This window comes from Thalassophryne amazonica, chromosome 13 (assembly GCF_902500255.1).
Source record: "Thalassophryne amazonica chromosome 13, fThaAma1.1, whole genome shotgun sequence".
Lineage (NCBI taxonomy): Eukaryota > Metazoa > Chordata > Actinopteri > Batrachoidiformes > Batrachoididae > Thalassophryne > Thalassophryne amazonica.
Window position 1 is genome coordinate 71841524 of NC_047115.1, and position 13237 is coordinate 71854760.

The 13237-nt window shown below is 42.8% G+C and overlaps 1 protein-coding gene and 1 long non-coding RNA gene across 2 annotated transcripts in view; one reads left to right on the forward strand and one right to left on the reverse strand.

Annotated features, from left to right (window-relative positions):
- The window catches only part of sgpl1 (sphingosine-1-phosphate lyase 1), an 82298-nt gene that overhangs the window by 50862 nt on the left and 18199 nt on the right, over positions 1-13237 (reverse strand). The window lies entirely within an intron of this gene.
- On the forward strand, positions 1515-8170 carry LOC117523205. The gene is made up of 3 exons (XR_004564443.1): positions 1515-1651; positions 4733-4736; positions 8154-8170. It is a non-coding gene; the product is annotated as an uncharacterized LOC117523205 (long non-coding RNA).

Here is a 13237-nt window from a genome sequence, read left to right on the forward strand (position 1 = left end):
ATCACTTATTTAGATGTGCTACATTAAAGGGTATGCATAGGTGCACTGACGTGTGTGGTATTGAAATTCTACTTCGGGACCTCTATTTTCAATGCATTCCGTTTTCGATTGTTCGTTAGAACACTCCACTCGCCAACATACAAAATGCAACATTTAGATGTGATAGAGTTTGGAAACATTTGACATGTAATTGATAATACACAGAAACGCACTCCACAGAGAAATGCACTGGTTACTGTCCATGTTTTACAGCCATATACAGTAAGACAGAAAGCACAAGGACCATAAAAACTGCATTCTCCTGCAAAGATATCACCACCCACACACCTCTGTCTAGAAACCTGAACTCCATAAGCGCCCAAAGGTGAAGTTAATTTTATTTTCTATATACCACCAGATCACAACAGAAGTCATTTAAGGTTACCTTTCCTATACAACCAGTCTGTACCTTGTCCTTTTAGTAAACAAACTAAATAGCCATATGTTACTGATTTTATTTAGAGAAGGGCATGTCATTTCTGTCTCGACATGGTCGCGCGTTTACAATTCTCCTCTGCATTGTACATGGCCAACGTCCATCCTGATGCATACACACACCAGTACTGCACGCCCTGGCCCTGCCAAGCTGCAAAAGTCCAGTCATCACTGGATGACAGAAATACTGCCCCTGGCTGTATAAGACTGATCTTGGTGGGTGAGTGAGTGAGTTAAAATACAATACATAGAGAATGACTAGGGGATTATATTAGTTTTCTTTTTGATTTTAGGAATGTTCTGTTGAATATGTACAGCATAAACAGGCAGTTGTGAGAGGAAATCAGACCCGACCATTTACAGTCTCCCTGCCAGTACAGTTCAAACAAGAGCAATCTGAGATTTCTGATGTTCGCCAATCTGGATCACCTCCAAAATTCAATGGAGTCTTCCATGCCCTTCAAGTAATCCTTCAAAGCCTATATAAAGTGAAATCTTGATCCAGAATCCCGATCACCTCCAAAATTAAGTGGGGTCTTCCATGCCCTAATATCTATTTGCGGTGCAAATTTGGTGAGAATCTGTGAAGTAGTTTTGACATAATCCTTAAAAGCCTATAAAGTGAAATCCTGAGCCAGAATCCAGATTCAGATCACCTCCAAAATTTAATGGAGTCTTCCATGACCTAATATCTATTTGTGGTGAAAATTTCATCAAAATTTGTACAGTAGTTTTGACGTAATCCTGCTAATACACAGAGAGACAGACAAATAAATGCCAATTTTATTACATCCTTGGCCGATGTAATAATTGTTCAGTTGTTATATTTAATGCTGTCACACAGTTTGAAATTTGTGTTTTTTTTGTGGCCTTTGCTGGTGAATACATCAAAATGGTGAACAGGTGTGTTTTGGAAGAATTCAACAACACCACCCGTGATGCTTATTTGGTGAACAGATTGAGATAGGATTGAGGAGTAAAATAGGAGCCACTTTATTTATATTTATTCCATCTCAGACAGACTGCAGAAATGAAGCTGAGCACAGCGTGGAAATAATCTTAAAAAAAAAAACAAAAACAGATCTAACTATGGATTCTATCCTTTTCATTCGTTTGGCCAGGAGAACTCTAACAAAGCATGTTGCCTCTCCTGAAAGTGTGGAATGGGCCATTTGTGGTTTGTGTCTGTGCATCATGTCACGCCATGCTAAGCTAAACTGTTACATGTGGGACACCAGTGAGTGTCACTGAGGAAGCTGCATCTGTGATCACAGAGTAGGACATAACCACATTCATTTCCCTCTGTCTGTCAGCCATCAGATGTTTCTGTTTTGCTAATAAGTATGTCACGTGCCGAGAAATGCAGAGTGAGATGTTTTCTGGAAATGCACCTGTTAACTCAATCAGGGAGAGGAATAAAAAACTCCAGAGACCCCTAATTATGAATGCAGAGAGACTTACAATCATGAATTCTTTGATGTTCTGTTGCTAAATGGGACGTTAAGAAATACGCGACATGTCCTTTAAACCTCATAATTTTAAGCATTTTTCTTCTCATTTAGCTCCTGCACACTGTTTTCAAAAACCTTCATGCAATTTACACACTGAATCCGGTTGTTAAGTGTGACGTAATGCATCATGTGATTTTCATCTTACGGCTCCAAACAAAAAAGGTGCACTGTCATTAACACTGAGAACTGCACTGAGACGCTCTGATCAGGCTGCACTTAAACCGTTGCACATGGACAACAGCATTAACATCGCAACATAAAACTCTTTGTATATTGTGCCTAAAACTCTCCTGGATATATTAACTGGGTTTTTAGACGTTGTTACTGTGTTTGTTTTATGTAAAAATGTCAGACGCTCAGGTTGTTTCTCCATTGTTTTCAATGGGAGTTGCTGCGAGCTGCGATCGCTTCCTGTTCATGTCGTTCGGGGAGAAAGTGAAGTTTGCACTTTAATGTCCAGTTTATTGTAATAAATATTTTTTTTATTAACAAACAGACATGTATATTTTACCTGTGCATAATAAAATATGTAAAGTAAAAAAAAAAAAAAGTTTTATTAAGTGTTCTGAACATAGAACCAGACGAATGTGGTTAACGGAGGTGGAGGTGGAGAAGGGAGGGACGGAGGTTTTGCGCACAATGTAAACACAAACTAAACTTAAACTGTAAATCCTTAAAAGGATAAAACAGACGTAACTTTAATTGTAAACTTGGAGGTCTTTGGACCCGGAAACAGATTTATCACGTGATGCATTACGTCAGCGCTTAACAACCGGATAGTCACTGACTCACCTCATGTGCTGTCAAGGTGCATGCTGCCTCTCATTTTAGCATTCAAATATTCAGTGTCAACTCAACATTTAGCATTTCCTGTGTCAGTGTAGACTGTGCACTGAATTCCCGCGATATCTTTATCAGTCTTTAAATTTTTTTTTTTGTTTAATTGAGACAAACAAAAAGTTGCCACATAGCAGTGCAAAAACAACATAATGAAAACAGGTTAATATCCTCTGCTGTAGCTCCAGGAATTGATCAACATTTGACATTTCCTGTTTCACTGTGGGCTCAAAAGTTGGCACTTCCTGTTTCAGTGTCAACTTGCTACTGAATTCCCATGAGATCCCACAAGAACTCCTCTATTGTCAATCCAGGAAGTGTTCAGCATTTGACATTTTCTGTTTCACTTTGTGCTCAAAATTTGGCACTTCCTGTTTCAGTGTTACCTTGCCACTGAATTCCCATGAGATTCCATGAGATCTCGTCTATTGTCAATCCAGGAAGTGTTCAACAATTGACATTTCCTGTTTCACTGGAGACTCAAAATTTGGCACTTCCTATTTGGGACAGTGTGCCAAGAGCGTGTCACTTCGTTTGTGTGAAAGTGAAACATAATGGCATATTCATTCTAAATTTGGTTCTGAAATGACACATATGCTATCGATCCACGCATAGAAATACAAAATATGCTCAGGAGAGACCCACTGAACCACGTTGAAGGAGAGGTTCAACCCCTTAACACACTCTCTCCGATGCAGACAAAGTATGTTCATTCCATCTTCTTCCTTCTTTTATGAAAAATTTTATTTAAATTGTAGATTAGGAAACTGATGACAAAACATTATTCTGGGCAGTATAGAATAGCATCAAAAAACAGTTTCCTTATGCTAGTAATAGGTTTGTGTCTATTCCACAAGGCAACATAATTGTTTGAACAGATACTGACTCAATAATTTGAAAAAGTTACGTCTTCTCCACATAAGCTATTTACGAAGACATGCAGAAAAAGGTCATAACCACTAAATGTACTTGATATTAACTGAATAAAATATGTTTGTTGGGAAAGCATGACTCACCCATCTCAAAATGAATTTTTTTTGTGACCTTGACTGGGAGGACGGGCTAAGTGAGTAGTACATAGAGCATCTTGATAAAATCTGACCAAACTGGTCCAATTTGGAGAAAAACTGATCAATTCTGTCCAGGTTATGATGAGCAAAAAAAAAACAAAAAAAAAACAAAAAGTGAGACTAACACATGGATACACACTGACAGAGTACATATCTATATTCCTCAGGCTGGTGGCAAAAACAGTGACACAAGCAACAGAAGCACACATGGCCACGTAAACAAAACAGCATGTGTAGAAAAACAAAAGCCATGGTGTCCAGAGTAACATCAAAACTTATTTTGTACATTTACAAGTTAAAACATGCTCTTCTTAGCAGTACGACTGTTTTAGGGTAGCTTTGTAATAACTGAACAATATCCTTTTGAAATACGTGTGAAGCAAATTTAAGAAGGTCAGCTAGGAGCTCTCTGCATATTTGATATGGAACGATCCCATTTTAAAGATAAATGCAGTCAACTGCCAGTGAATGACTGATAGACACTGTTTCATAAGTGCAGTAAATCTGAACATAACTGCAGAATGTTCTAATTACCTGCAGTGGTTTTATGACGCAACAGCAAGATCAGATGTTTCTGCTGTGTCTAAGCCACAATCAGATGTAGAAAAGCTTAAGGTTCACAAGACGCTATCTTTAGTAATCATATCCCACAATATTGCACTGGAGCAGATTCCCTGTTGTGCAATGAGCACAACATGTCCATTGGGTTAGTTACTCAATTCACAAAATGAAATAGGTAATTTCAGCCTCAACCTATTCCATTAAATCATGTTTTATTTGACAATAATTTATATTGTCAAATAAAACACTCAGACAGCCAGTGTTTGCTGGCTGTCTGAGTGGTGTTCAAAAAATGAGGTGGGCTTCATAGATAATTGGCAAAGCTTCTGGGGAAAACCTGGTCTTGTTAGGAGAGATGGCATCCATCCCACTTTGGATGGAGCAGCTCTCATTTCTAGAAATCTGGCCAATTTTCTTAAACCCTCCAAACCGTGACTATCCAGGGTTGGGACCAGGAAGCAAAGTTGTAGCCTTACACACCTCTCTGCAGCTTCTCTCCCCCTGCCATCCCCTCATTACCCCATCCCCGTAGAGACGGTGCCTGCTCCCAGACTACCAATAACCAGCAAAAATCTATTTAAGCATAAAAATTCAAAAAGAAAAAATAATATAGCACCTTCAACTGCACCACAGACTAAAACAGTTAAATGTGGTCTATTAAACATTAGGTCTCTCTCTTCTAAGTCCCTGTTAGTAAATGATATAAGAATTGATCAACATATTGATTTATTCTGCCTTACAGAAACCTGGTCACAGCAGGACGATTATTTTAGTTTAAATGAGTCAACACCCCCGAGTCACACTAACTGCCAGAACGCTCGTAGCACGGGCCGAGGCGGAGGATTAGCAGCAATCTTCCATTCCAGCTTATTAATTAATCAAAAACCCAGACAGAGCTTTAATTCATTTGAAAGCTTGACTCTTAGTCTTGTCCATCCAAATTGGAAGTCCCAAAAACCAGTTTTATTTGTTATTATCTATCGTCCACCTGGTCGTTACTGTGAGTTTCTCTGTGAATTTTCAGAACTTTTGTCTGACTTAGTGCTTAGCTCAGATAAGATAATTATAGTGGGCGATTTTAACATCCACACAGATACTGAGAATGACAGCCTCAACACCGCATTTAATCTATTATTAGACTCAACTGGCCTTGCCAAAAACGTAAACGAGTCCACCCACCACTTTAAGCATATCTTAGATCTTGTTCTGACTTATGGTATGGAAATTGAAGACTTAACAGTATTCCCTGAAAACTCCCTTCTGTCTGATCATTTCTTAATAACATTTACATTTACTCTGATGGACTACCCAGCAGTGGGGAATAAGTTTTATTACACTAGAAGTCTTTCAGAAAGCGCTGTAACCAGGTTTAAGGATATGTTTCCTTCTTTATGTTCCCTAATGCCATATACCAACACAGTGCAGAGTAGCTACCTAAACTCTGTAAGTGAGATAAGGTATCTCGTCAATAGTTTTACATCCTCATTGAAGACAACTTTGGATGCTGTAGCTCCCCTGAAAAAGAGAGCTTTAAATCAGAAGTGCCTGACTCCGCGGTACAACTCACAAACTCGCAGCTTAAAACAGATAACCCGTAAGTTGAAGAGGAAATGGCGTCTCACTAATTTAGAAGATCTTCACTTAGCCTGGAAAAAGAGTCTGTTGCTCTATAAAAAAGCCCTCCGTAAAGCTAGGACACCTTACTACTCATCACTAATTGAAGAAAATAAGAACAACCCCAGGTTTCTTTTCAGCACTGTAGCCAGGCTGACAAAGAGTCAGAGCTCTATTGAGCCGAGCATTCCTTTAACTTTAACTAGTAATGACTTCATGACTTTCTTTGCTAATAAAATTTTAACTATTAGAGAAAAAATTACTCATAACCATCCCAAAGACGTATTGTTATCTTTGGCTGCTTTCAGTGATGCCGGTATTTGGTTAGACTCTTTCTCTCAGATTGTTCTGTCTGAGTTATTTTCATTAGTTACTTCATCCAAACCATCAACATGTCTATTGGACCCCATTCCTACCAGGCTGCTCAAGGAAGCCCTACCATTATTTAATGCTTCGATCTTAAATATGACCAATCTATCTTTATTAGTTGGCTATGTACCACAGGCTTTTAAGGTGGCAGTAATTAAACAATTACTTAAAAAGCCATCACTTGACCCAGCTATCTTAGCTAATTATAGGCCAATCTCCAACCTTCCTTTTCTCTCAAAAATTCTTGAAAGGGTAGTTGTTAAACAGCTAACTGATCATCTGCAGAGGAATGGTCTATTTGAAGAGTTTCAGTCAGGGTTTAAAATTCATCATAGTACAGAAACAGCATTAGCGAAGGTTACAAATGATCTTCTTATGGCCTCAGACAGTGGACTCATCTCTGTACTTGTTCTGTTAGACCTCAGTGCTGCTTTTGATACTGTTGACCATAAAATTTTATTACAGAGATCAGAGCATGCCGTAGGTATTAAAGGCACTGCGCTGCGGTGGTTTGAATCATATTCATCTAATAGACTACAATTTGTCTATGTAAATGGGGAATCTTCTTCACAGACTAAGCTTAATTATGGAGTTCCACAAAGTTCTGTGCTAGGACCAATTTTATTCACTTTATACATGCTTCCCTTAGGCAGTATTATCAGACGGCATTGCCCAAATTTTCACTGTCACGCAGATGACACCCAGCTTTATCCATCCATGAAGCCAGAGGACACGCACCAATTAGCTAAACTGCAGGATTGTCTTACAGACATAAGGACATGGATGACCTCTAACTTCCTGCTTTTAAACTCAGATAAAACTGAAGTTATTGTACTTGGCCCCACAAATCTTAGAAACATGGTGTCTAATCAGACCCTTACTCTGGATGTCATTACCCTGACCTCCAGTAATACTGTGAGAAATCTTGGAGTCATTTTTGATCAGGATATGTCATTCAAAGCGCATATTAAACAAATATGTAAGACTGCTTTTTCGCATTTACGCAATATCTCTAAAATTAGAAAGGTCTTGTCTCAGAGCGATGCCGAAAAACTAATTCACGCATTTATTTCCTCTAGGCTGGACTATTGTAATTCATTATTATCAGGTTGTCCTAAAAGTTCCCTGAAAAGCCTTCAGTTAATTCAAAATGCTGCAGCTAGAGTACCGACGGGGACTAGAAGGAGAGAGCATATCTCACCCATATTGGCCTCCCTTCATTGGCTTCCTGTTAATTCTAGAAAAGAATTTAAAATTCTTCTTCTTACTTATAAGGTTTTGAATAGTCAGGTCCCTTCTTATCTTAGGGACCTCATAGTACCATACCACCCCAATAGAGCGCTCTGCTCTCAGACCGCAGGCTTACTTGTAGTTCCTAGGGTTTGTAAGAGTAGAATGGGAGGCAGAGCCTTCAGCTTTCAGGCTCCTCTCCTGTGGAACCAGCTCCCAATTCGGATCAGGGAGACAGACACCCTCTCTACTTTTAAGATTAGGCCCAAAACTTTCCTTTTTGCTAAAGCTTATAGTTAGGGCTGGATCGGGTGACCCTGAACCATCCCTTAGTTATGCTGCTATAGACTTAGTTCCCATAATGCATTGAGTGTTTCTTTCTCTTTTTGTTCTCCCGGTTCTCTCCCTCAGCCCCAACCAGCCCCAGCAGAAGACTGCCCCTCCCTGAGCCTGGTTCTGCTGGAGGTTTCTTCCTGTTAAAAGGGAGTTTTTCCTTCCCACTGTTGCCAAGTGCTTGCTCACACGGGGTCGTTTTGACCGTTGGGGTTTTTCCGTAATTATTGTATGGCTTTGCCTTGCAATAAAAAGCGCCTTGGGGCAACCGCTTGTTGTGATTTGGCACTATATAAATAAAATTGATTTGATTTGATATTATAGACACTGTGTTGTGTGTTGGGGGGGGGGGGGGGGTTGGATGGACAAGGTTGGGTTGTTTTCCTTCCCAGGTGATTTGGGGCTGTTCTCTGAGGAAAATGTGCTGCAGAAGAGTCTCTCTCCCCTGTCACGACGATTGGCTGCACCTGTTGCATTCTCGTGCGGCTCTCTATCAGGACAATCCACGACACCTGTGATGTTCATGTGCAGATCTGAGGACTTCCAGCTGGTACCAATGTAGTGATGAAGAACTACATTTAAACCAGCAGTGAGTTGGATAAGATTGCCGGAGAATACGACCTTGTGACGACCGTGTGGGGACGCTGAGGGCCGTTTCAGAGTCTGACATCGCGCCTGTGAAGGAGGACGAGGGTGAGAGGCAAACGTTGTCAGCACACGACAGAGGTGAATCTTCTGAAAAGTTTATCCATGAATGTAAATTGGCGTTTATACGCAGCTATAAGTAATTACTGGTGAAAATTGTTTGGCGTGCTCCCCACGGCAGTGGCGTGTGGATTAATGATCCTCCACTAGCTGTGAGCAGCAGCCTCTTTGAACTAAGTTTGAAACCAGACCTAAACGTGTAGCTGATAAGTTTGCCTCTAAACAATATTTTGTAGTAATAAGTGTTGAATAATCTCATCTCTGTTCCTCCTTCGCAGAGTACAGCCTGGGAAAGTCACCTGGGGGGGGGTGTTGGCGGAACTCCTGAGTCCTGAATGTTCGGACTCCGACTGTTGAGACGCTGAGAGAGCGCGCCGCCTTTTCACCTCACCAGAACTTGAGTTATTTAGTATTTCATGTATAGCACAAAGGGAGAAAAATAAAGGTGTTTTCTTTTTGGAACTGCTTCTGATTATTCCATGCTGGGTTCAGTCAGATACTGGACCGCTCCTCAATCCGCATCTTATCCATAACAGAATTCTCAGGCCAAACCACTACGGACCCAGCAGCAGAAGCAGTTCCATTTCAGGTGAAAGTCCAGAAGCACCTGGAGATGAAAACAAATACCATGGTTCAACGATTGCTGAACCTCCGACAGGGGCGACGAAGCGCAGCTGATTATTCTGTGGATTTTCGAGTCTTTTCCGCTCAGTCTGGTTGGAATGCTGCTGCTTTGAGGGGGGTGTTTGTAGACGGGTTGAATGACTCCCTGAAAGATGAGCTAGCCGTCCGTGATGAACCGAAGGATTTAGATGAGTTAATATCCGTGGTTATTCGTCTAGACGATCGGATTAAGGAGCGTGGACAAGAGAGAGGGCGAGTGTCCGAGCGGGGTGTTTTGTCTCGGTTTTCCCCGACACAAGTCCGGACCGCCTCTTCTTCGTTCCTCTGAGACTCCTCCAACGGGACCTCTAGCTCCTCTAGTGGACGAGCCAATGCAACTTGAAAGGGTCAGAACAGCCATATTGCCCCGGTCAAACGAGCGTCAGGAGACAGCATCATAACATGGCTCCAGGTGTTTTATGGACATTTTTGTGGGATATAAATGGGAGTTTTTGTAAACCAGGTTTTGTGTATAGCACTTGAGGTAGTTTTGGTGGGGTGAACAGGCTGGCTGGTCGGAGTTTGTTTGGACTCAGGTAAGCGTGTGTTGTTTTTTTTTTTAATTGTTTATAGTTATTTAATTTTTGTTGGTGGAATGGGTCGTTTTATTTTGTTGGTTTTTTCCCTGTCCCCTAACCCCAGCCTCACACACCTCTGGCCGTTCGTCTTTGGTGTTGTGGGGTGGTGCAGGTTGGTTGCTGGGCATTCCCATGAGGACCTCTGCACCTGGGGGGGTCCAGGGCTCTTTTCTTAGATTTAGTTGTTTCCCGGTTCCTCTCCAGCCTCAGCGTGCCTCTGACCGTTCGCCATTGGCATTGCTGAGGTGTCGGGCAGTGGGGATATACTCCAGTCAGAGCAGTGGGGCCGATCAGTGCCGTACGCCTTTTCCGCTGCCCACCCCTCCCGGTAGGCTGGAGTATAGTTGGGGGGTCGACACCGGCCATCTTGCCGGTTTTCCCCTGCCCTTGGGGGTGGAGCTGGGTTGCATTTTTCCTATTGGCTTCTCCGGCTTATTAGTCCTGTGCCGATTGCAACGACGTGTTTCCCGATGGACCTGGAGGGTCTTTCGGGGTGCTGGGGAGGTCAATGGGGCTTTCTGTAGTTTTTGTTTGCTCCTGGGGTGGTTTTTGGAAATCCCTGGGGGTTTGGGGTTTTTGTTTCCTCCTGTTTCCCCCCAGGGGTTTCATGGGACGGTCCTCTGGGGGGGAGGTTGACTGTGGGGCTGACCGGCCGTGTTGGGCTGGGGTGGGGTTCCTGGGTTGTGGGGGTGTCTCCTGGGGTTTGATGGGACGGTCCTCTGGGGGACGTTAAGGCTCCCGTGTATGCCTGGGGATTCCTGGATGGCTCCTGCCGTGGTCGTTGCTCCTGGGGTTGATGATGAGGTCCTCTGGGGGAAGTTGGGCTCCACATGTTAGGGGAGGGCATTGTTTGTTTTTTCCTTTGACCTGTGTTCTAGTGTGTTGGGGGTTTTTTGTTGGGGTCTTTGGGTTTGTGTGTTTTTTGTTCCTCCCCAGGGTTTGATGGGACAGTCCTCTGGGGGGGGGGGGTGTTGGGTTGGGTATTGTGTTTTTCTTTTGTGTTTACCCCGATGTGCTTCCCTAGGGTATGTTTGTGGTACTCTCTGGGGGGGATGCTGGGGGCCTTTTTTTTTTGTTTTGTTTTTGTGTTTGGGGTTGTTTCGGGATTTTTTTTTTTGTTTTGTTTTGATGCCGGCCAGCCTTTCTACTGCATCTCCCGGCTCTGCTGCCTGCTGTGATCTCTGCCCTCCTCCTGCTTTGGCCTTTGATGTGTGGGGTGGTTTTTGGGTCTGGTTTGTACGGTCGCCGGGAGTTGACAGGGAGGTAATGTTGTGTGTTGGGGGGGGTTTGGCTGGACAAGGTTGGGTTGTTTTGTGTTTATTTTCCTTCCCAGGTGATTTGGGGCTGTTCTCTGAGGAAAATGTGCTGCAGAAGAGTCTCTCTCCTCTGTTACGATGATTGGCTGCACCTGTTGCATTCTCGTGCGGCTCTCTATCAGGACAATCCACAACACCTGTGATGTTCATGTGCAGATCTGAGGACTTCCAGCTGGTACCAATGTAGTGATGAAGAACTACATTTAAACCAGCAGTGAGTTGGATAAGATTGCCGGAGAATACGACCTTGTGACGACCGTGTGGGGACGCTGAGGGCCGTTTCAGAGTCTGACATCGCGCCTGTGAAGGAGGACGAGGGTGAGAGGCAAACGTTGTCAGCACACGACAGAGGTGAATCTTCTGAAAAGTTTATCCATGAATGTAAATTGGCATTTATACGCAGCTATAAGTAATTATTGGTGAAAATTGTTTGGCGTGCTCCTCACGGCAGTGGCGTGCTGATTAATGATCCTCCACTAGCTGTGAGCAGCAGCCTCTTTGAACTAAGTTTGAAACCAGACCTAAACGTGTAGCTGATAAGTTTGCCTCTAAACAATATTTCGTAGTAATAAGTGTTGAATAATCTCATCTCTGTTCCTCCTTCGCAGAGTACAGTCTGGGAAAGTCACCTGAGGGTGGGGGGGGGGGGGGGGGGTGTTGGCAGAACTCCTGAACGTTTGGACTCCGACTGTTGAGACGCTGAGAGAGCGCGCCGCCTTTTCACCTCACCAGAACTTGAATTATTTAGTATTTCATGTATAGCACAAAGGGAGAAAAATAAAGGTGTTTTCTTTTTGGAACTGCTTCTGATTATTCCATGCTGGGTTCAGTCAGATACTGGACCGCTCCTCAATCCGCGTCTTATCCATAACACACCGACAGTAAAAAATTTAACATGAAGACCAGGAAAACCCAAGATGAGACGTCACAAGCTTTATGTCAATGAGGTTGAAATAAAGTGCAACACCCCCCCATCCAGACTGCAGCCATTACACCTGTCTATTTGGGGACAACATGCGCTCATACAGGTTTGGCAAGATCCACGTACATGTGGACCAACAGAAAATAAGACAACAGCTTCATGCATGTTGACAGGGAGGCTCATCTCGCCTTTCCATGACGGAAAATGCACATGTATGTCAAAGTAAAGTGCCAGCTGCCACACACAGAGTCATCTGTCATAAACCAGAGATTAAAGGTTATCGAACATCAGTGTAAAATGCAAGTCTGGGAGGCTCGTGCAACGTGTATGAGCCTAAGGATACAAGTCTCCTTCTGTCGTCCAACACTTTTTCTGTCTATGTCACTTTCATGGCAGACATCTCTTAGAAAAATTAAAAAACGCTCACAAAAGCTTACACTGAGTTCAAACAAAGACTGCTGTGCCACTATTGTTCCTTGTTGTGCAGTAGATGTCTGTTCCTTTGCTCCCCCACACGACATTTGACTAATCTGTAAGGAGACCTTTTGTCTCAAAGGGGAGGCTCATGTTCACATGGAAATGTACTGGGTGTGAGGTGTCAGGTCCTGGATACAGCCAGGGAAAACACACTGCTACATCACCTGTGCTCAGTTTCTGCCCCAACTGACTTGACTTGGATACTCACCGTTTCTGAACATTGAGTTTGTTGTAAGGTCAGTTTCAAAATAATAAATTAGGGCCATTATCCTACTTTTAAATGAATTTGTCAGAATTTACCCTAGATCCTGGTTTTAACCAGTGCACTGTGTTAGTTTCTCCACCAGATGGCACCCTCAGTCATTTTTCACACCTGGATCACATGAGTGATTGATTAATGACAGACGATTTAAACCCTGACTTTCTGTTCAGTATTTGCCAGATACTTGTGAGCATTGCCAGACTCTTGCAGACCTTCCAGGTTCTTCCAGAGCCATGATCTATGATCTAGACCGTTACCAGGAGGACCAAGCCTGATTGCCTCTCTGTGACCTTTACCATGTCTTCCTGCTGAGTG